Genomic DNA, 22,266 nt, shown 5'->3' on the forward strand with positions numbered 1-22,266 from the left:
TGTCCCTGCACTGCTGAGCTGCTGCGGTTGGCTGCTAGAGGGATGGGTCTCTGTGCAGTGCACCACTCTCTCCTGGGAAAGGCCCTTTGTCCTGGCGGCATCTCCCCAGGGATGGCACACAGTGCTGCTGTGCACATCCCAGCCAAGAGCCAGGCCTGGAGTTTGGCTTCGTTTGTATGATGCTATCAACCCATCTCCTTCCAAAGCTGCCTGTGTCACCAACAGCTCAGCACGCACAGGGGAACAAGCAGGCTCCCCTGCCAAAACACGAGTTTCTGGTGCCATCACCAACCATTCAACTGGGATTCTTGATCGTGTGGTTAAATACGGGCAGGCAAATTTCTGGTCCACCTCAGTGCACAACACTGTCTCCTTGGTTTTTGCATTCATTTCCCAAGAGCGAATAAATCATTTCTAAGCACCTGTTCCCAAGGAAGTTGATTTCTTCCTACTATGTCCATGATGAACAAGGATATCCACATTATTTCCTATTCTTTGGGTGCACACAATGTGCACTTCACTCGGAAGCATGAATGTATTATTTATCTTTTGCTGCGCTGAGGAGTGGCTTCACACAATGCACACGGTGGGCATTGTTGCCGGTTTAATGTTCAAACACCAGAAATGTTGGCCTCTTTGTGTTACTGAGCTGTGCTGAGGTGCCAGGTGGGACTGGGGCTCTCGGTGCTGGGTGTTGGGCATGCACAGGCACAGTATGCATCACTGACTGGGGCTCCTGGGGCCACCCCATGTTATTGCCGTAGGAGCTGTTTCATTAACTTGCCTAGAAGCTTCAGGAAGCTCTTGGGTAAAGCACAGAACTGAGCCTCCCAAGTGCTGTCCTCGCCAGACGTCCCTTCCTTGTGTTGATTAGCAGGTTGCTGTGCGCTATGGTGTGACTGCAGCCCACCTGTGCGTCCGTGTCTTTGCTGACTGTGGTCAGGAAGGCACGGGACGTTGAGTGATCGGAGGCCACATCATGGGGACACCCAGGTTGCCGGATGAGGTAGGTGTTCGAGGTGCCCCTGCTCTGCCTTTAGGCCCGGCATCGGGGCAGGGCCCCCTGAGCAGCTGCAGTGCCGCTGTGACTGAAGGCCCTGTGAGCGCCGCGCTGTAATTATCTGTCCGGTCAATAAAGTGAAGGGTACCGAGAGTCATGGCAGATTGGGGGATGAAGGCTGGCTTAATTACAGCCACCAAATCTCTCACATCTCCGCCGTCCGCTGGAGCAGCAGCCCGCCTTCCTGTGCTGCCCTTTAGCAGAGCTGCCTATCATGCATCTAAACAAACAAGCAGGGGAGACAGAAGGGAGATTGTTTGTCAGGGATGTGTCTTTGCGAGGGAGGAGCGGCAATATCTGCAGGAGGGACGGAGGTGAAACCCAACATCAAAGGCAAGAGGCTGTCAGCACATTTAACTTTACAGAAACCCATCTCCTAATAAAAAAGGAATGACCTCGTTACTACGGACACTAACAGTTCCCAGGGGAACACCGGGAGACTGCTGCCTGCACTTTTAATATTCACTTTACAAACAAATGGGAAACCTTGAAATAATTTCAGTGTTGTTCTTGGCAAGTTGTTACAACGTTGTGTCCTTATAAAACAGCATTTAAGAATTTATGTAGTGTGAGTTTGCTTTTCGCCCGCTGCTTTCCCTGGCTATCCATCTCCCTCTGGCTGCCCCAGCCCTGTGGGAAAGGTGAAGTGCCCAGAGGTGGCTTCAGCAGGAGGCCTCGCTGGGTGCAGACCCATTTCTGCAGGAGATGCTCCCAGAGGCAGGTGGGCCAGGGAAATAAACTCTTACAGCTGATGCCTTAAGCTATCCAGTAGCAACTCACTAACTATCATGCAGACTTAGCAGGTGTGCAGCTTGGGAATCTGTAGCCCTTCCTCACCTGTAGGCCATGATGAGGCACCTGTCCTCATACAGACCAAACATCTCAAATAGGGAGCTAGCCTGGTTGGTTTTTTTTTCCTGATCTTCATTCCTTCTCCCCAAATACAAGATAATGAACAAAACCCATTCTGAAGGTTTGGCTTTGTTAGTTTGTCATTTGAAATCTTGACTAAGTGGTCCTTTGGAAGTGCAGAGAAGGTGCTGCTTTAAAGATCCAGGCAATCTCTACTGGCATTGCTTTGCAACCTGAATTTCATGTAGAGTGGAGCTGGAAATTTTATCTTCTCATCTATGAAGCAAACACTACAGGAGAAGCCAGATGTTAATATCAAAAGGTGGGCCAGATTTGTCTTTGCTTGAATGGTGTAAATAGTTGTCTTGGTTAGGTGTTAACCTGTGTTAAACCCCAGAGCCAACACTATGAACCACTGAAATGCAGTTTTGCAAAGGTCCTGGGCGCTCCTCTAAAGCTGTATTTCACCGGGGTTCTCTCCTGAGTTGTTCTGGCACATTCATATATTCTGATTCTCTGTTATGGCAAGTTTCATCTAAACACTAGAGGGAATTTGAAGATGTTAATAAATGTCTTCATGAGGTGAAAATAAAAGTCATACAGAGGAAGATAAATGAAAGTGCAAGTGCCCATTTGTGCACGTGCCCTTATATTTGCAAAAAAGGGCATCAATGCCACACGCACCGGTAATCATTTTGAGTCTTTGGTGGGACACACCATCACAGCTCAGCCCCAAGGAACTGTAGGCTCACATTATTACCAGCAAGTGAAAAGTGGGAGGATGGACTTGCAAAGACCGTCTCTATCAACTTCACTGAATTCCCCGATAGTCTTTTACATGAACATCTAACCTCGAGCAAAGATACAGCGAGGCAGTGAATTAAAAAATAGCCAAGTGTGTGCCTAGAATAGCAAGTGCAAGTGGGCATACAAATGTCCATGTGCTACAGCATAAGGAAAGATGGCTTGCAATTAGCAGTTCACAGAGAGGCACTGGGAAATCTGAGGTCACCTCCTGGCTCTGCCACAGTTTTTCTTTGTGTCCTTGCCCAATGCACTTAACCTCCTTGTTCCTGGTCCTCCAGCTAAGGCAAGGAGGCTGTAGTGCCTCCTAACTGGTCTTGTACCTTGGGGCTGTGAAGAAGCCAGGGCTGCACTCTGTCTGTGTGCACGCTTCTGAGCAAACAAGAGTCCAGACAAGAGCTGCCCAGGTCTGCTGCTGATCCCCAGAGTAATTCCATCAAATAACTGGGCCAACAATAGAACTGCACGCTGTTTGTCCATTTGGGATTGGAGGAAATACTCCATTCAGCAGTGTGGGATTTAATGTTTGGCTGTAGTTTTGAGTTCTAATTTCTTTTTTTTTTCTTCTTTTCTTTTTGGGCAGGTTTGTGTGGCCACCTGCCTCGGAGTGGAAGGAAGGCTGCCCTCCTCCTACATCTGACCACTGACATTAGGCTTGCGGGGCTGCGTGACCCAGCAGAGAGACCTCATCCGCCAGCAGGGAAGTAACATGCCCTCTTGGTCAGATGCTGTTGCTCTCTGGACTTCTGCCTTTCTAGGTGGGACAGTGTGGCCTCTTTAACCCCATCACTGGATCAGTGCTCCCAAATTAGTGTAATCATCCCACTCAAATTAAGTGAGCAGCTCCTGGCTCTGCAGCCCAGCTCTGGGCATCCCCTCTCAGCCTGGCACCCGCATCCCCCTCTTCCTCCCTCTCCCCCAAAGCCCCCTGCTTGTGGGCTCCTTGATATTTTCTAGTCCTTCCCTAATGAGCACTGCAGAATTACAGCTAATTAAGGATGTAAATGATGCTGGAGAAAGAGGGAGAGGGAGAAGATGGGAAGGGGCGGGGGGAGGGCAGCTACTTGCTGTGTGCAACTCTGCAGTAAAGTGTCTCCTACCTCAGCAGAAAAGTTATCATGGGAGACAATGTCAACTTTATGGAGGGGGGAGGGCCCTCTCAGCGCCTCTGTCCCCGCCTGTAATAGCTGCTGCCTCTCTTTTATGTGTCAGCGCTGCAGATGATGTCCTCCCTCCCAAATGCTGCTTTGTCAGCTGGCGCTGTCACACAGCCCTGGGTCTCTCTCTGCCTCTCGCTGCCATCCTCACCGTGCCAGGGCACCCAGGGGCCTGTCTCCTTCCTTGCAAGGAGGTCTGCCTCTCTTCCTGCCTACAGGTCCTCCTCCACACCCGTGGTTTGGAGAGGATCTGGGACCGGTCCCACTCCATGAAGGAATGTTTGTGCTGTGACACAGGCGGGATGCTGTGTGGGCAGGAGCAGGCAGTGATGGGGACATCTGCCCAACACAGTGCTGCAGAGGGACCTTGGCTGCCACTCCACCAGGAACACAGCTCTGTTGGGTCCTCTAAGAGCATTTGGAAGCGCTCCGGGTCCCCGTTGCCATATTTCCCTGCACATTGCCTGCATCAGTGGGTTGTGAAAGTACGTTTGTCCCAGTGCTGTGTCTCGTCCATCCGTCCGTCCAACGGAGGACCACACGTTCTTGGGTCAAGAGCAGGCAGCAATGGGCAACAACAGCGGTGGTGGGTTTTGTTGTTGTTTCCCCAGATCGCTGTGCAATATATTCCAATTTTTTTTCTTGTCATTAAGCCAGTGCCTCGGAGATGATGATGTAGTCCCTATGTGGGCCGCAGAAAGCACTTCGAGCCGTGCTGGAGTCGTGCTGGGTGGCTCTGATAGCAGAGCTAATGGGAGCGAATGGGATGCAACGAACTGTTCTAATGACACCAGCCAGGGAAGAGACAACAGTAAGAATAAATAAATGTTAACTATTTTCCTCTTCCAGACATTTGCATCTATTGCCATTAAGTTCATTTAAATAAGAGAGAGAGCGAGAGAGAAGGGGAAACTTACTACTACTCTTAATAACGAGTGTCTAAAAATAAATTAGGATGCTGGGATGCACTTAAGGCATTTTAAAAATAAGTCTTATTTTTCCCCCCTTCTCCTTTTTTTTTTTTTTTTTTAAAGTGTTGGAGGGTTTTAATTTGGGCCGAGTAATTTTGGTGCAAACGCTTGGGCGCCTTTCGTTGGGAAATTGGGAGGAATGCAAACAAGATTTCACTTCATTAAACAGGGGCAAACAGTAGAGAAATTGCACTTACTTATGGAAATGACTTTTAAACATGAACAGCATTTACTTGCATTGCCTTGTGCTGAATTTTTTTTTCCAAAAGATTATACATGTGAATAATTCACTGCGGGCCAATTAGATGATGACTTCATTTTTAACCTCTCTTCCTTGCCATCTTGCTGGCTGTCCCTTTCGTTGCAATTTCCACCCTCTTCCTTCCTTTCCATAAATTAATATAGATCAAATAATCCCTCTCCCTGCAGTGCCAAGAAGCCAGCTTCTCAGAACGGATGTTGGAGGAGAAAACTGAGCATGGCTGGCTGTACAGGACCGGCCTGGGATGAAGCAGGAATAACTCAGTAGGATGTCTGCAGGTAGGGCTGCACCCATTTGCTGGGGAAAAATGGAGGAGTGAGAAATGAGCCTGAAGGTGTGGGAGCATTGCGCGTTATGTAATGCAGAGCCCAAGAGCCACTGCAGACATGATTATAAAATATAGAATTAGTTCCTTATAAAAAAAAAATAGATGGTCTACCTATCTAGTTTCTGTGTTTCTTATCTAGACCTTATGTCCTGTTCCTTGGTACCAGACTCTGACCCACCCCTCATGAAATTTTATCCTGCTTTCACTTGCCCTAAGAGGAAGGAGAAACTTTGGTTCCTTCCCCCTGGAAGTCTCTGTTCTCTGGCATTGCCAAGGGAAGGCTGAATGGGAACATCGCCCTCAGCACTTCTTTTTTCCTTGCTCAGCAGAGGTTCCTCCACTGATGCCGCTGGAGTGATATTGCAAAAGAATCCCTGCTGGTGGGGTTTGGGCCTCTTCTGTGGGGTGAGGGTTTGTGCCCTGTCAGCTCCACCTTGCAGATGAGGAAACTGAGGCATGGAGTGGAGCCTTCACCATCTTCCACAGCAATCTGTTCTCCTGCACCTTCAGCCTGTTCTCTCCAAACTGTTTCCTGGGATACTTCATGCTCGTTTGGTCAGCGTTTCCTTTCTCATGAGGTCACATTCCCAGCCCTTTCTAAGCCATGTTTTTATGGCTCTTAGCTGATTACAGTTTTAGTGGGGAGGAGGCGGCTGCGAGCGATGACCTGTGATTTCCAGGGAAGGGGAGAGCATGTAAACTTCAAGCAGTGGGGCCTCCCGCTGGGAGCAGCCCGTTTTAGAGCCCTTGTGTCAATGATGGCCTCCAGGGCACTTCCCCACTCTATTTATTTACCCGTGGGAAGCCCAGCATGCCCCCTCCAGCGCCCAGGCCAAGCAAATCCCTCCCCCTGGCAACGGGACAAAGGTCTTTCAGCCTGGACCTGGAAACTTCACGTGGTCTATTTCCGAGTCAGCATCAGGAAAGTCTGATCCCAGGTGAAAGGCTGCGAGGCTGTGGGACTATCACGCAGGGAAGCAGGAGAGCACACTGCAGGCACTGAGCATAGGTCTCAGTGATTGCCAGTGTACACACAGCTTTAGCTTTCATCCGGCTGCTGCAGGCTGTTGTTGGCCTTGCAGGGTGTTCCACACTTGCAAGGCTGTTTCCAACAGCTATTCCCAACAAACCCCTTTTGTCCTGGAATATCCACACTTAGAATCATTCAGCGATGTTGCCCAGAAAAGCTCCATGGAGAGCTAAACCCAGAAACACCAGCTATGAGGCAGCATGTTACGACCCTAGCTGTCTCTGCAGGAGAGGCACCTGCATCTGCTAAACACCTCTAGAACTCAGGAACAGGCCCCTATGGGCTGTGTGGTGCTTCCATTGACCTCAGCAGGCTTAGCACCAGGGACAAGTTCAGCCCCGCACGCTCGTTAACCTCCTTCCCCAGCAGCACCTTCATGGCTGGGGGCTGTGTGAGGCGGGCACCTACAGCAGCAGGGCTTTGGCTGCAGCACTTTGTGATGGGAACTTCTAACTGTGCAACACCTGGTGCTAGGGGATGGAAGTGGGTTTTGATAACCCCCATACCTATGGGAGCAATGAGTATCATCTGTTCTCATGGCAAGGCCAGGCAAAGAAAGGCAAGGCCAGGCCAAGAAAGTCAAGGCAAAGAAAGGCAAGGGAAGGCAAGTTCTCTCTCCTTTGTGCAGTCTGGAAACATTGGACTGAAGGGGACTTCAGAGATTATTGATGTATCTGACTCTGAAATGAGCTTCATTCTTCTCTTCAGCCTCCTAATGACAGACTTGGGTCTCTGGGCAGTGAATCAACAACCACATGTGAAAGTGAGGAAGTGCCAGGTGCAAATATTGATGTTCCCCTGACACCTCCCAACAGGCACCTCCTTGCTGGGCCTGGGTGAGGGCTGGAGCAGACAGTGGGCCCGGGCCTCCCAGCAGGATTTCCATCTGCCAGCACTGCTGAAGGTCCTCCCTTCTTTTCTGCAAGGGCCCCCAGGAGGGCTGGTGGCAGTGGTGGTGAGTTGGTGGTGTTGGAAAGGTGCTGGTGGTGCTGCCAGATACCATCAGCACATGTGGGGTAAGCACATGTATCTCACCTCATCACTGATGGAAACTATGCTATCAAAATCTGAAACGTGGCTTTTCCCACACGAGCTTTAAAATGTTTTCAGTTTGGAAAGAGTGGAGGCATTTCCTTCACACCAAATTTCTATGTGAATATATTGAGAATTACATATACATCCTCCCATTAAAAAATAAACCCTCACCTTTTTCCTTCTTTTAACAGGCAGGAAAAAAATCAACTCAAATAATCTTCTGCTTTATAATGTTTTAAATCAAGCTGTAGAGTAAGTTTCTAGAAATTTCCTTCCATTAGCAAAAAAAAAACATGCAGTCTTCTAAGGGCTATGTAATAAAACAGAAATATAAAGTGCAAAGGGGGGAAGAAAAATCAGTGTTCCTGACAGCATTTTGGAAGAAAACATAGTAAGTATAAATGGAGCCTTTTAAAACTCACCTGTAGAAGTTCACATCGTGATAAGACAGCATCTTGTTCAGAAGTCAGATCTCCAAACTAGGAAGTGTTGAAATCCTCCTCTGCCATTCACCTCCCTAATGAGGCGGAGGGAGATTTCTGATGAGTGACTCATTGCTTTATGGAAACGGTGGAGGCATGCCCTCTTGCCATGTACCAGCTTCCATCAGAGGAGCGCCAAATCTGTTGAACATGTGTGTTGTCTCCTTTCTTCTTCTTCCAGGAGGCTTATGAAGTTCTCTCTGTCTGTGCTGTGCAAGCATGAAGACGCCAAGACACAGGTGGGATTGCTTTTGCCTAAGGCTGCACTGTATCAACTGTCCTGCAGAGAGTCACTCTGCAGTTGCTGTGAGTAGTACAGCAGAGGAGAATGTGGCCCAGCTCTGCTCGCTGAATCCTCTCTAACAAGAAAAAGTGATGTAGGAGGAGGCAGGTCCATTCTGACTTGTGGTGCTGTAGACCGCAAGCTCTTGCAAAGGGAGGAAGCCTTGTTACTACTGGGTGTTGATGCCACAAGTTTCTGAGAAGATACAGCAGTTTGTGGCATATCTGTCTTCTGATCTCAGGGTCACATGCAAGGAAATGAGCAAGTGAGAGGAAAACCTAGAGGGGAAGAAAGAAAAAAAAAAAAAAAAAGGAGTTATTCTCCAGCAGACTGAACGCCCCACCTGGGGTGGCCCTGGAGCAACAAAATCTACCCCCTTTTCCACCCATTTGCCCTGCGTAATCCACTCTGGGTCCTGCTCCCCTCTTCTCTCACCCTCCCCCAGCTTGCCTTATAATTCAGGAAGAGGAGGCCGAGGAGAGTAATATTGTGCTGGAGATAGGACTGGAAGGGCAGTAATTTAGAATCAGAGGCTTATAGTATTATTGCCTGCAAAGCCATTCATGGGAAATGATTCCCCCCCACCACCAATCCCCCCCCCTCCCGCCCCGCTCTCCTTGCTTTGCAATAACAATAACAGAAATGCCTTCAGGAGGCTTTGCTACTCGAAATGCAGGCAAAGGAGCGCTTTCCTCTACCACCCCTCTTCTTTCCCTTCTCTTCCCACCGCACTCACTTGTCCCCCCTGCCTCCGAGCCTAACTGCCGCTCCCTCCCTTCTCCCTCCCCCCCACCACAGGATAAAAAAATAAAAATAATAATAGGGGTAATAAGAGAGGAGGTAATGGAACGTTCTCCAACTGGGCACATGTCAGAAGCCATTATATGTGGTGCAGATTTGCATAATTCAAGAAGCATCAAATTAAATTTGCATAATTCCTTTGATTACACTTGTTATTAAATGTAAGTGACATTGATTTACAAAATGGCCCAATATAAGGTTAATAGCAAATGTCACCTTCCAGCAGGGTGAATAGGGTGCATGTGTGGTGGTGGTGGTGATGGAGGAGGGAGAAAGGGGGGCCCGGGGAGGAAGGCGAGCAGACAATTGATTTCTGCTCCTCTCTTCCTTAAAGGGCTCAGGTCTCCTTTGCAGAGGAGCCCTCAGGTTTGGGCTTCGTGTGACCGCGGTGCAGCCAGGATCACCTGCCATGTGGTGCCGATGCTGTCGAGGCGCCCGACTAGAGTCTGGCTTTGCTCACTGCTCTCATGGGGAGCCGGCAAGCCTGGCTTAGCACAGGGCAGAGGGAGCACAGAAACCAAAACCTGAAATGACAGCCAGATGCGTAAGATGCACAGAGACCCACAGCCAACAGTGATCACCTCTGTGAAGCGCATAAAAAACCCCCGGGGATACAGGCTCTGTGCCATCAAACGGTGCCAGGGCACCAGGGGCTGTGACACTGACACCACGTCTGTTTTGCTATGGCCCTCAGACCATCCGAGTGCTCGCTTTGCAAGTAGAGCCCACCTTCGTATGTTGTTCTGCCGCTCTATATTCCTTGCATTTTTCCAGACAGGTGCGATTTCATGCTGGGAAACTGACTGCCAAGTTGTGTGAGCACCCCGGGACTGTAAGTGATAAAACAAAATTATGTGTGTAGTGGGAGTGGGCAAACAGCAGATTTACGCGTTGCAGGCAATTTCAGTGATGCACGTACCTGGCCATAATCTTGTTTTGGTTCCACTGAAGCTTTCTTTTTTTTGCAAATCAACAGGCTGGGGGAGGACAAAAAGTCATCAGTTCTGTTCAAATTAAATGTCTTGTTCAATGTGAAAAAGAATGCTTATTTTGGTGACTGAGCTCTGTAAACATTGTCTAATAGAATCCAAATAACATTAGAAAGGAAATGTCATTCTGAACCAGCGATCAGAAGGCTTTTTCAGGATGTGTCAAAAGAGAAGGCACCCAGTTTTCTGGAGTATTTTTTTTCTAGGGCTTCAGTTTTGCTACTTTGAACAGCACAAGCTGCTGAAAATGCCATGAATTCACAGATAGCTCAGATGTGAATCTTCCTAAGAAAAAGTGTCCTAAGGGGAAGAATCTGTCAGGCAGCCTGTCTGTGTCTCCATGATGAAGGTGCAGACCAGCTCCAGGTGGGGCAAAAGGACAAGAGGTAATGGCCTTAAGTTGCAGCAGGGGAGGTTCAGGTTGGATATTAGGAAACATTTCTTCTCAGAAAGAGTGGTAGTGCAGTGGCGCAGGCTGCCCAGGGGGGTGATGGAGTCACCGTTCCTGGAGGTGTTCAGGAAATGTGGAGATGTGGCACTGAGGGATGTGGTTAGCGGGCAGTATTGGTGATAGGTGAACAATTGGACTATAGGGTCTTATGGGCCTTTCCCAAACTTAATGATTCTGTGATTCTATGACTCTATGGTATTAGAGCACACAGGCTGCGTAAGTATCCCACAACTGTAATTGCTGGTGTTGGTGTTGTTATGCACATTCTGGGATAGACACTGATTAGATATATGTATGCTTCAGTGTTTGCATCAGGAAGGTACAGTGATTGGTTTATAAATCCAGGCTTTTCAGCCATTTGCAGCTGGCTTTCATATTCTGCTAATCAGCTCTTTGAAGCCGTAGATGTCCGTACTCAAGGTGCGCCTATCTTTCAGATCATAGAATCATAGAACCACAGAATAGCTTGGGTTGGAAGGGACCTTTAAGATCATTTAGTTCCAGTCCCAGTGCTGTGGACAGGGTTGCCAGCACAGTAACTGATCCCCATAGATCCCATCGTGGTAACTGGAAGCCAACTCTAATAATGTAGATGATCATCTGGTGACCAAGGGATGTGAAGTGTATTGCACAGGCCTTCAGGCAATGGGGCCCCTTCCACATGCTGCTGTGGCTGCTGCGGGGCTGGCCCAGGGCTGCCTGGGCTGGGAAGCCGGGGCCAGGCTGGAGCCCGTGGCAGGGAGAGGCTGATGTGAGGGGCAGCCCCAGCTCTGGCTGACAACTGCTGACATCGTCATATTTAGCACCCGCACGCAGCGAGCCTGAGCGAGGATCGCGCGCTGGGTGAGCCAACTGCAAATTAATCGTCAGTTCATTACTGCTCCATGCCTTTCATCCTGACAGCAGCCTTTCAGACGTGGGTATAATTGGAAGGGTCCGTGCGGCAGGAATTTGGTGAGGGGGAGCAGGCGGCTCCCCGCTCCCTTTCTCAGGCTGCGTTCTGGGAACAAGCAGCCAGCTTGGGACAGAGAGGAAACAAATCTCTCCTGCCCCCGTGTCTCTCCCCTGCCACCCACCCTTTGCTATGCACTGGGCCGTCAGTGCCAGGAGGTCTGCCTGCATCCAGGAGGTTCCCTCCAGCTATAATTACCCTCGGCCTACAAATAAAGTGTGCAGAGCAGCAGGGCCACTTGCGAGAACTTGAGTGTGTGCATTGCTGTCCGTGCTGGTGGTGGGCACGTGGTTATCGGTACCACTTCCAAGGCCCCATCACAGAGGTGCTACAGAGGCAAGAGTGTGTCTACAGCCAGGATAGGGGGCTATGGGTCAGGACCAAAGCCAGGTGTGGGCTGGATGTCCGAGATGGGGAGGCTGAGCCACCCAACAACCTGCTCCGCAGCTCACAGCCGTGTTGCTCTGCTCCCCAGAGTGAGGCCATGGTAGTTCTCTGCCAGCCGGAGCGAGATGTGCCGTGGGGACACCGGCCCCCCCCTTCACCGTGTCCCCCCCTGCTCCTCCCGTGCAAAAGTTATTGTCGTCTTCGTGGAGTCTCAGGTAGGCAGATGAATGGGAAACGTTCCTCTCCATTACTAGCTGCACTTGACTGGAGTCTCATTACATTACGATGGCGCTTTAGCAGGCGAATGGGCCTTGCGTCTGGGTTCCCAGCACCCCTCATACCTCCCTGATAACGTAAATTACCCTCCGCCTCATTGCCTCAAATGATCAAACATCAAATTGCTAGTAAAAAAAAAAAAAAAAAGAGGAAAAAAGAGAGAGAAAGAGAGAGAGGAGGGAAAGGAGAAAAGCTGAGCAGAACCATGGGTTGAATCTAGATGGTTTGTCAGCAACAAGAGACGAGTCAATGGCTCTTAAACACTTGCTGAGGATGAATCCACTGAAGGTGTTGTGCTTGGCAATTTCACTGACATTAAAATATACCTGTAAAACCCAAACAATGCTTTATAACTCCAAACTGCACTAGGGAAGACCTGCTACTTCAGAGTACTGCGTACTTCTTTTGGTCAGGGGAGGGAGACCAGCAGGTAACCTGTCTTTCTCCACCACCAGACTTCATCAGAGCAGAGACTTCCACGCACGCAGTGTGGATTCGCTGTCGATTCTGTGGCTGAACAATGCGCCAATCTGCCCTCCCTTCGTCCCCCCTCTGCCCCAAGAAAGATTTCCCCAGCCAGAAGAGCACTCCCAGGAGGAACAAAACAAGGAGGAGAGAAAGAGAGGAGCGGGAGCAGCGCGGGTACGCGTGGGGATGCCGAGAAATATGGATCTCGGCAGGGTAACGAGGCGCGGTGGAAGGAGGAGGCTATACGTCTTTTCTCAGTATTTAAATGTGTGCTTAATATGGCGCTCAGTGGAATGGTTAATCTGCTAATGCTGGTAGTGTTTGCTGTAGTACTCAGAGAAATGTTTACTGCAGTATTTCATGGGGATTGTGTTCTGGATGGCACAAAAGGAGGAATCGCTCTAGCGTACCAGGAAAATGTTCATTGCAAAATATACTGGAATATTAAGAGGTTTATTTAGTGGCGTACTTAGTATAATATGAAAAGAGTTAAGCACAGAGTGTTTTATTAATATTTTTGGGGTGTGGATGAATTTCAGTGCTCGGGAAGGTTATGGAGGAGCAATTCCAGCAAAGGCTGGTTATATTCACAGATTTATAGATCTTAAGAGCATAAAGGACTCTTTGATCAGCTAATCTGACCTTCTGTATAACACAGGTATATACAGCGTGGACATACCTCCTGATTCAGCAAAGCACTTTAAGCACTTGCTTAAATTTAAGCATTCGAGTTGCCCCACGGAAGGCAGAGAAAATAACCCTATTGAATCAATGGGACTATTCATGCCCTTAATGGGAAGTGGATGTTTAGGCATTTGCTGAATTGGGACCACAATAAGATAATGCAGCTAAATGAGTAATTCATAGCCGCCCATTTATTCAACTGCTTTTGCCTCCTTTTCTGCTCGTGGATTGCTCTGGAGCCAATCGCCATTTCCTGCAATGTATTCATTGTCTGAAGTCATTCACTGAATAATTTCAGTGAAAACTCCTTCTTGATAGCTTGCTCATAAACAATTCATTGTGAATATGGGAATATATGCACATACGTTTTCACAGTGTGCGTGCGTGCTCCCGTGTGTGTGCGACCGGAGCGTGCAAACACACGTGCACGCACAAACCCAGGGTCAGCACCTTCAGCCGCAACAGGGAATCCCATGGACGTGGCTTTGTGATTTTGCTCCCATGTTCACTTGGTGCCCTCTGCCTCGCAGCACAGCCCTCGCAGGAAAGTGTCCCGCTGGGAATTTCACAAGAAGGGAAATGGAAGAAGGCGCACAATGCGCTGCAGTGAACTGAGCGTACGATCGTCCACGTTTGTGTACCCGTGCCGGGCCCTCCATTCTCTGCCCTTACTCAATCGGTCATGAATCAAATCTGATTCATTTTGAATGCATTGCTTAGGGATTTTTCAAATCAGCCAGGGCGTATCTTCTCCAAACAAGGGTGTTTGTGTTTGCAGACTGCCTGTGGCACCGCATCGGTCAAGTAAGAGGCTTGGTATTTTTCTGAACAGGAACAAAACTGCAGAACAGGTACCATGAATGAGCGGGGCGCTCGGCAGGCAGAATTGTGTTTGTGCAGTGGGCAGCTCCAGCTCTCATGCAGAACTTACTGGGCATTACGTATCACAACGTGGGAATCGTTTGCTTGTGGTGCAGGCTGCCTGTCAGATATCCTTTCTAAAAGACACACTGCTTTTTAGGATCTGCTTATCTTTTTGGGAAATCAAAGGAATTACCTTGATATTCAGTAGTAAAATACAAATTGCCTACAAATTAAAAACTGAACTTGATGTTTCCTGAATTTCAGTTTATCTTCCTTCTTTACAAGATGGTAGAGAGAGATGTGATGGAAACCAGGAGGGAGCCAGGCAGTTTTGGTTCCTATACAGAGCTGATAGGACGCTCCATGCTCTCCTCTGGGCTCCTGGCAGCTCTGACACCCAAACTGGCTTCTGAACATCCCTCTGTTGCTGCAGGTGCTGGAGCTGGCATGCTCGGGTCGGAGGGCTGCTTACTGGGACTGATGGCAGAGAAAACTCTCTTGTCTGCAGGTGTGTGATGTTACATGGAGGAGGTTTAAAGCAAGGCTCATGATGAGAGCTGACTTTAGCAAGCGTCAAGAGGTGCCACCAAGTACAATACTGGGTTGGTTCATTAGGACTTTGAGAATCATTACTTTTTCTTCCATTTGTCCAACTGAAAATCCAGTTTTGGCTTTTTCTGGCTAACCTGAGGAGGGTTTTTTTTTTTTTCCTGAGATATTTCAGTAAAACAGAAGGGCGCTGTAAGTTATCCAGGCCGAATGAGATACGTTGATGGCCACTGTCTTTTCTAAAAAAGCAGCTATTTCGCACAGGGAAGACCATCTCAACATGAAAAATCAATTGCAATTATTCTTTTCCCGACGTATAAAGCGAAACCTTTTGACTTTTCAAAATTGCCATTTCCATTTAGATTTTCCCTGTTGGCGGGTGACTGGCCAAATTCGGCATGAGCTAGCCAGCAGCCTGTCAGCTGCGGGCACCGTTCATTCAGCAAATAAACTTTATTCACTGAAGTAAAAAAGAGCAACGGCAAATCCCGACGCTGCGTTCCCCGAAGTTGGGCTGTGGTCGGATCCGCGGTACGTGCTTCTGCCAATATTTGCATAGCATTCCAAACAACAGAGACCATTTGGAGCTATCTGGGGAGGACCATGGCAGGGCTCCGGGCAGAGCCACACACGGGCCCAGGCCGAGGTTTGTTTACCCCGCGGCTCAGTGCTCTCCATCCTGCCGCGGTCAGTGCCACTCTCCTAATGGAGGGCCTGCCACTTGTGCATGCAAAGAATCGTCTGGGTGTTAGTTTTGTTTGCCAATACAAGCCGCCCATTAGCTATCTTAATCCTCTTTCCTAACAGGCTTTAAAAAAAGAAAAAGGGAAAAGAGAAGGTCTCTCTCAAATATTGTTGTAGAGGAAAGAAATACCCTTCTCCCTTTTTTTTTCTTTTCCTTTTTTTTCTTTTAAATGGAAATGTCTTGCTTTATTGTAGTTTTACCTTCTGAAAGTTGATGTATTTTTTTCACCGAGGAGGCTGGAAACTGCTTGCGGAGAATTTACAAAAGGAGTAAAACTCAGTCTTGTTTCAATGTTTTCACTGAAAATGAAAGTGAATGTCAGGAGCTGCTCTGGGCTAAACTTCCAGCAGATACGGGGTTAGATGGGACCGCTTTGTGTTCATTCCTCTCTCCTCCTTCCCTTCCCAACATTGTTTTGGATGAAATGCAAAATCAAATCCTGCAAGATGTGATCATTTAGGGTACTGTGGCATATTTTGAAACAGTAGGGCTGTTAGCCCCAGCGTCTTGGCCAAATTCCAGCCTGGATAATTACATTCTGCCGGCCTATATTCCAGCCTGCAGTTCAAATGGGAGAAAAAAAAAAAAAAAAAAGAGTTATCATTTCTCCTCCAAGAAATCCTGCTGTGTGATGACTGATGCTTTTCCATCCCAGAAGTAGCTGTGTTTCAGGAAATGTTGCCTCCATGTTCCTCCATGTCTTGCCCATTGCCGGCTCCTTGGTGGGAACAAAGCACAGAGCTGACTGGGAGGGAACTGCATTGCCTTGCACATCCCCTTCACTGCTCTGTGTCCCTCTCTGCATGGAACCCCACTACACAGGGCCACGTCCCCACAGCCTGCAGCAGGTCTTTGTGCTGCCAGCAGCCAGGGGTGGGCTGGGGAGGACAGGCGGCACAGAGGGCAGGCCGGCCGTGGTGGGAGAGGGAGGACTCACTTGACCCGTGCCTGTAATTTGTAAAGAGCATTTTTACACCAGATCAATGCTTTCCTCAGCATTTTAATGCACCCCATTGGTGTCCTTAAACTCTAATGATGCAGTCTGTGAGAAGCTGCCATTTATTACCCACAGATGGGGTGATAATTATTGACAAGATTGTAACTAATAATTAAACCCATTTGCTCCTTTAAACAAGTTGGTGTGAATTATTTGCCGGGAGAGCTGTAGCAGGCCTGTGGTCACTCCTCCCCATGGCTGAGATGCAGTGCTGCCAGGAGCGAGCCCTGCACGTGGGATGAAGCATGGCTGCCCTGGGGACCAGGCCATCCTGGAGACCAGGCTGTCTCCCAGGTCCTTGCAGCCTGCACTCCAGCCTGCAGCAAAATGGTGTGGGGGCAGTGCCAAGCTCCTGCCCAGCCCCATCCTGGGCCTCGCAGGGCCAGGAGAAGCACTGCGGTGCCCACGTGGCTGTGGGGCAGTGGGCAGAGGATGAGGGGATGAGGTTGGGGAAGCAGAGCACAGCATCGCAGCGCTCAGAAGGCCGCCCGGGGGAGCTGCCTTCCCCTGCTGTACGTTTGGAGGGAGGGTGTAAATCTAATCTCACTGCTAGGGTCCATTAGCATTAGAGGGGAGTACTGTATATGCATTCATTCCCCGCTCTCACCCCTGGATGACAGAGTACCCCCTCTCTTGTCTGCTTTAGCGCATTGGGAAAGGCTACCCATTAATTCTGCAGCAGCAGTGGATAATGCTGTCGTAAGTCTTAGGTGCCTCTGAATTTTGTGAACATTTTACAGTAATAAATACCCCACACTTGTGCATTTAATTAGTTGTGTATCTCGCAGTTGCTCCATCTGTGCTCTGATCTGGCTGTTTGTTCACGGAGGTGGGCTGCTTCCTTGTGCTCCTGCTCAGCCCCAAGAAAGGAGACCACGACGTGGTAGAAGGGGTTTGTGGCAAGAGAGGGAGAGGCACGTCTGTGGAGGTTTGTTGTACTGGAAGAGCAAACCTGAGCTGAGAAGATGAATGCAAAGCAACCATGTTGCCAGAAATAAGCTTCGGTACATCCATAATGTCGGTGCTGTCTCACCCTCTGCAGTGCCACGCATGCATGTCAAACTGCTCAGGGCTGGGTTTCTGAAGAGGTTACTGTGCTGTTAAATGTTCTGGCAGCAGTACTTGCCCTGTTCCTGCTCTCTCCCCTTCCACGTGTACTGTGTTGCACAGGCTATGAAATGACAGTACAAACGTACGTCCACAAAAACTCATCTGCTTGTCTGACTTTGCTTTCAGCATTTGTGCCTTCCCCTCCTTCAGTGAAAACAACTATGGGAAGACCGAAAGCCTCACACCTGCTTGCTGCGTTACACGATCCCTCTTTGTGAAACTCCACCTAAGTCTTGCACTTGCAGAACTCATGGCGCAAGGGCAAGCAAGCACGTTGCTCTCCTAAGTCTGCAGGAGCCTGGGTTCAACCAGTGAAAAGTTGGGCTGCAAGCTCCAAGTCCTGCGTGAGAAACATCACGGCCGCAGGGCAGAGCCACTGCTCTTCTGTGAGGCTGATCTGCTAATTCAGATCCCTCCGGGGAGTGCTGACAGGTTAACTTCTCCTGGCAGACTCAATGTGCGTTTGGTATTATTTCTCCGCGACTCTGACTTTATGCCTTAAAATATCGCCTGTCATCCCCCCACAGCTTGCAGAAAGGTGGAAGAAAATTGAAGTTGGCACAAAAAACCTCAGAGTGTGTGCTCTGGCTCGTTCGGGAAGGCGTGATGCCACAAAGATACCTGCTCCAGTCAGGTCTGTGCGGCTGGCGGAGCCCAAGCTGTGCACATCCAGTGGTGACACCCAGGGAGGTGTGGGGACCAACCATGGCCCCATCTCAGCTCACCCCGCTGCCTGCAGCCGTCCTGCGGAGCTCGGAGAGGCTATTTAGACACTTAAAGCTAATCACATGCATAAATCTTCGAGAGATCAAGGCTGTGGGGGAAACCAGGAGAAGGCAGTGAGGAGGCACATGTCAAACAGGGCTGTGGTCGAGAGCTCTCCGAGACTTAAACATAACATTTGAGAAAATGAGTCCATTTGTTTCAGAGGCATCCTGAACATTGGCATGTAGTAATTCCGTAATGGATCCATTTAACCAGCCCTATAACTGAAATATCCTTCGCAAATATTTCCTTTAATAGCACTTAAAGAGGGAATGCAAGCAGAGAAATTTTAAAGCACAGCTGCATTATTGCTGAGTTCCAGTTCTGAGGACTTTCAAAGTACCAAGCTAATTTTTCTCCACATTTGGCTCAATATTTAACAAATCAAATGAGATCAGGAAGGAACCTGAGGTCAATGTTTTTAACCTGAGTTGTTTGTTAAATCATCTCAGCTCTGCAGTAACAAATACAGCAAGAGCATGTTGCATTGGAAGGTAATTCAGATAATCCTCAGAAACTTTGCAATAAAATCATCATTGCAGAGAACAAGTCTGGAAATGGCTGTTGGGAAGAAACCTTTCTGTGGAAAGTGGGAAATTTGCAAAGACGGGAATTAGAAGAAAAGTCAGATTTCAGCCTCAGCTGTAGTGATTAACTGCCTTAACTCTAGTAATCGTTAATGAGCATCTACATGAGCCAAACCAAATTGGCATTTGCACAGAAGCAAGACAGGTTGCATCCAGCCTGAAGCCGCCCAGAAAGATGGATGTAAGCCATGCAGAGGAGAGGCAGCTCTCACCAAAGCCTTTTTCAGCCCGGTGACAACCACAAGCTGCCTGCTGGGTAGGAAGAGAGCATGAGGACTGCAGCATTTGGGCCATCAGTGTCGAAGGGAGATCCTCAGGAACACCTGAGTGCCCGTTTCCATAGCAAACAGGAAACTCGGAGCCCCTCTCTTCTCAGGGGCACCTGTCCTCGTGGGTCTGAGTGAGTGCAGTCCCTCGGGTCACTCCAGCAATTGCTCCTTGCGATTTAGCAGGTAGATGTTAATCGTGCTGTCCACATCACACAGCCCCTCGCAGATCACCAGCAAGGGCTCTCTAGGCCACCGGTGGCCCACAGCCCTGTTTCAGAAGCAACGTGCTATAATAATGTATCCCTAACCATGCTTTATACCAATAAGTAGGCTATAACCCTGTCAAGGTGTGCTGGTGACTCTATAAACCATGAGACCTGAATGGTCAATGGTCGAGTGGTTTAAAGCTGTCACCAGAATACTGAGATAGCCTTATAAGCCTTGTGCTGCATGGCTGGGGATACATTATTCACTATAATATATGGTAAGAAATACCTGTGCAGGGTCTGAAATGAACTGCTCTAGCCACTAGCCAGCATGGCTAGTGATCAGGGAAATCCGTCAGCATTTTTGTGTGCAATGGGAGGCAAAAAAGACAGAGGCACCGAGGAGGGGAAGTCGCTTTCTCTGTGCAGAGAAATTGCATTTTCTGCAGGGGATGGAGGATGAGCACAACCAAGCCGCAGTGTGGGAGCACAGACAGAGCCCCTCGTTGGCACTCGCTGCCCAGGGCTGGAGGCCTTCAGACCCATGCAGGCCCATGTTCTGCAATCACGAGCCCTATCGTATGGTGTGCTTTGTTCATCCGGCTGGCATGAGCTGTGGCAATTTTGTTTTCTTCCTAGCTGAGCAGCCCATAACCAGTCCAGCTGGCTGGTGGTGGGTCAGAGTGTGTTGGGGCCTTTTCCAGTCTTTCTATTAAGTGTAGTATAGTACAGTGTAGTGTAGCAGTCAAGATCTTTTGTGGCATGTTCTATTTGCTGAGCTCCGAGAACTTGATGTTCAGTAGTATCCCCATCCTATTGCTGGGGAAGTCAAGGCAACGTGCAGTGTCCCCCAGGGTCATTGAACCAGAGGACAAGTCACTAGTTTTTGGAAACTAGCAAAACTTCAGGGTCTTTCTTAGAGGCCAGAATTTTAATGGACAGCTTTGCAATTAAAATCAGGGAGGGAGCTTGTGCCAGCTCATGCACCACCACTGCAGAGCCCTCTCCTGCCATGCTGTCAGGCCATGCTGTCAGCAATATGTGCAGCGACTAATGTTTATAACCGATGAAAAGTGGCCACTGACGCTCAGCTAAGCCTCGTATTTAAGACCCTCTGCAAGTAGAAGGCTTAGAGAAAGCAAAGGTGGGCTTTCTCTGTGATGCCCTGTAACAATTCACGGCCATCATCTGTCTCCTGTATGCATGTGCTGTGGATCATACTGGGATGAGCTGTTTCACCTACCATGAATTTCTTCCCCAGGCTGATCTTCTGTTTTTGGAGGAATAACATGGACTCAGCTCAGAGCAGCTCAGCAAAGGCACATGGCCAGGCTAGGTGCAAGAACGTGCAATTGCAGGGTAAGGGAGGAGGGGGAGGCAGGAGTAGGTCTGGGGGATGCCCCAGATCAAATGGCAGCACATGTGGGAGTGAGAAGGGCTTCGAAGAGGCTCTGGAGAGGTTTAGGACTAAAGAAGACTCTGCCACCCACAACCTTGGCAGATCAAAGATTTTCCCATCCTGACAGTCTATGCTGCTTCAGCTGTAGGAGACAAAGTCCCTGAGAGCACGCCCATGTGAGTGCCCTTTAGGGGCGGGGGAGAAACGAGGAGGGCTTGGGGGATTTCATTAGGAGATGGGAGGGGAGGGAGGAAAGCCTTAGTCCTGAACAATAGACAGAGCTCATATCGCCTGGAGGACTTGGCTGGTTTGTTTTATTTATTGCATAGACATACGTCTGTATACATACATACGTGTACGTATGCACACGGACACATGTATTGTTTTTTCTTCTATTTATTTATTGCCCTTTATCAGGCATGGACCAGGAGCATCGCTTCCCATCTCAGAGGCTGGCAGACAATAGGGCTGCCGGGGATGTGCTGAGAACGGGTACGGGGAGAGGGCATGGGCTGCTGGGATCAGTAGCTGGGAAACCAGGGATGGGCTGGAGGAATCCGGGGGTGTGAGCACAGGCTGGCCGCCCCCGCACCCCCCTTGTTATGTTAAGAGCCCGTCCACCAAGCAGGAGCCATGCGGCGCAGGGGGAGCAGAGGGACAGCTCTGAATGCGGCCGCCCCGGCATCCTTCTGTTCTCCATATGGGGACATTGTCTGGCCTCAGGCTGGCAGCCCCCTCCCTCCTCGTCGCCTCTCCTCTCCCCACTGTGCGCACGTCAAATGTTGGTTTCCCTTTTGATTAAAACCCTCAGAGCGGCCAGCGGGGTGACGGGCACCAGGAATTTGTGAAAGATGGAGGAGGAGGAGAAACAAGTTTGTGTTTGCCGAGCGGAAGCCGCTTCCCTCCATCCCCCCTCCCTCTACCTCCCTCCCACCTCCTCTGGGCTGACTGTGGCTGGGGGCCAAGCAGACGTGGGCGTACAGGGTGCTGTGGAGGGCAGGTACCCAGAGGAATCCCCCCCAGCCCGGACCTGCTGCCCGGGGTGCGAGGTGCTGCATCCACCCGTACCCCCACCGTAGACCACGATGCTGCTCACAAAGGGTTTCCCTGCAACACCCACCTTGTGCAGCCCCACTGTACCGCCATGGGTAAGCTAGTGGGCTCCTGAACCAACAGGGGCTCTCTGTCTCCCTCTGTCCAGCTCTTGGCTCTTCGTTCCTAGGTTTTCAGTCTGTTTTGGATACAGTAAGCGCTCAAACTTTCAAGTCCATGCTTTGCTCGTTTCCCATGCCATCACCTGCCAGAAAGTTGTGCAAACAGCATTAGAAACTCTCTCCTCTAGTGATTTTTTATCTTTGATATTAGTGAAGATAGAACTAATGGCGTTGAGCAATCTAAGGAAGAGGAAGATTAAACAAAATCTATCCTCTGCAAAAACAAAGCGATCAATAGAACATTATCCTGCTGCGGTGCCTTTCAACTTGCTTTGATTTGTGAACTCCC

At 49.4% G+C, this 22,266-nt stretch overlaps 1 long non-coding RNA gene across 7 annotated transcripts in view; it reads left to right on the forward strand.

Annotated features, from left to right (window-relative positions):
* LOC101749795 overlaps window positions 1-22,266 on the forward strand; it is a 326,633-nt gene that overhangs the window by 298,848 nt on the left and 5,519 nt on the right. For 3 of the 7 annotated variants that reach the window (XR_005861100.2, XR_005861109.1, XR_005861106.1), the window contains 6 exons: window positions 3,300-4,684; window positions 5,274-5,384; window positions 8,163-8,220; window positions 9,840-9,897; window positions 11,933-12,059; window positions 12,576-21,911. This is a non-coding gene — a long non-coding RNA (uncharacterized LOC101749795). The remainder of the gene's footprint in view (window positions 1-3,299; window positions 4,685-5,273; window positions 5,385-8,162; window positions 8,221-9,839; window positions 9,898-11,932; window positions 12,060-12,575; window positions 21,912-22,266) is intronic. The other 4 variants (XR_005861107.2, XR_005861103.2, XR_005861104.2 and 1 more) reach the window with 4 other exon arrangements.

The sequence above is a fragment of the Gallus gallus genome, chromosome 6 (assembly GCF_016699485.2).
Source record: "Gallus gallus isolate bGalGal1 chromosome 6, bGalGal1.mat.broiler.GRCg7b, whole genome shotgun sequence".
In the NCBI taxonomy this organism is placed as follows: Eukaryota; Metazoa; Chordata; class Aves; order Galliformes; family Phasianidae; genus Gallus; species Gallus gallus.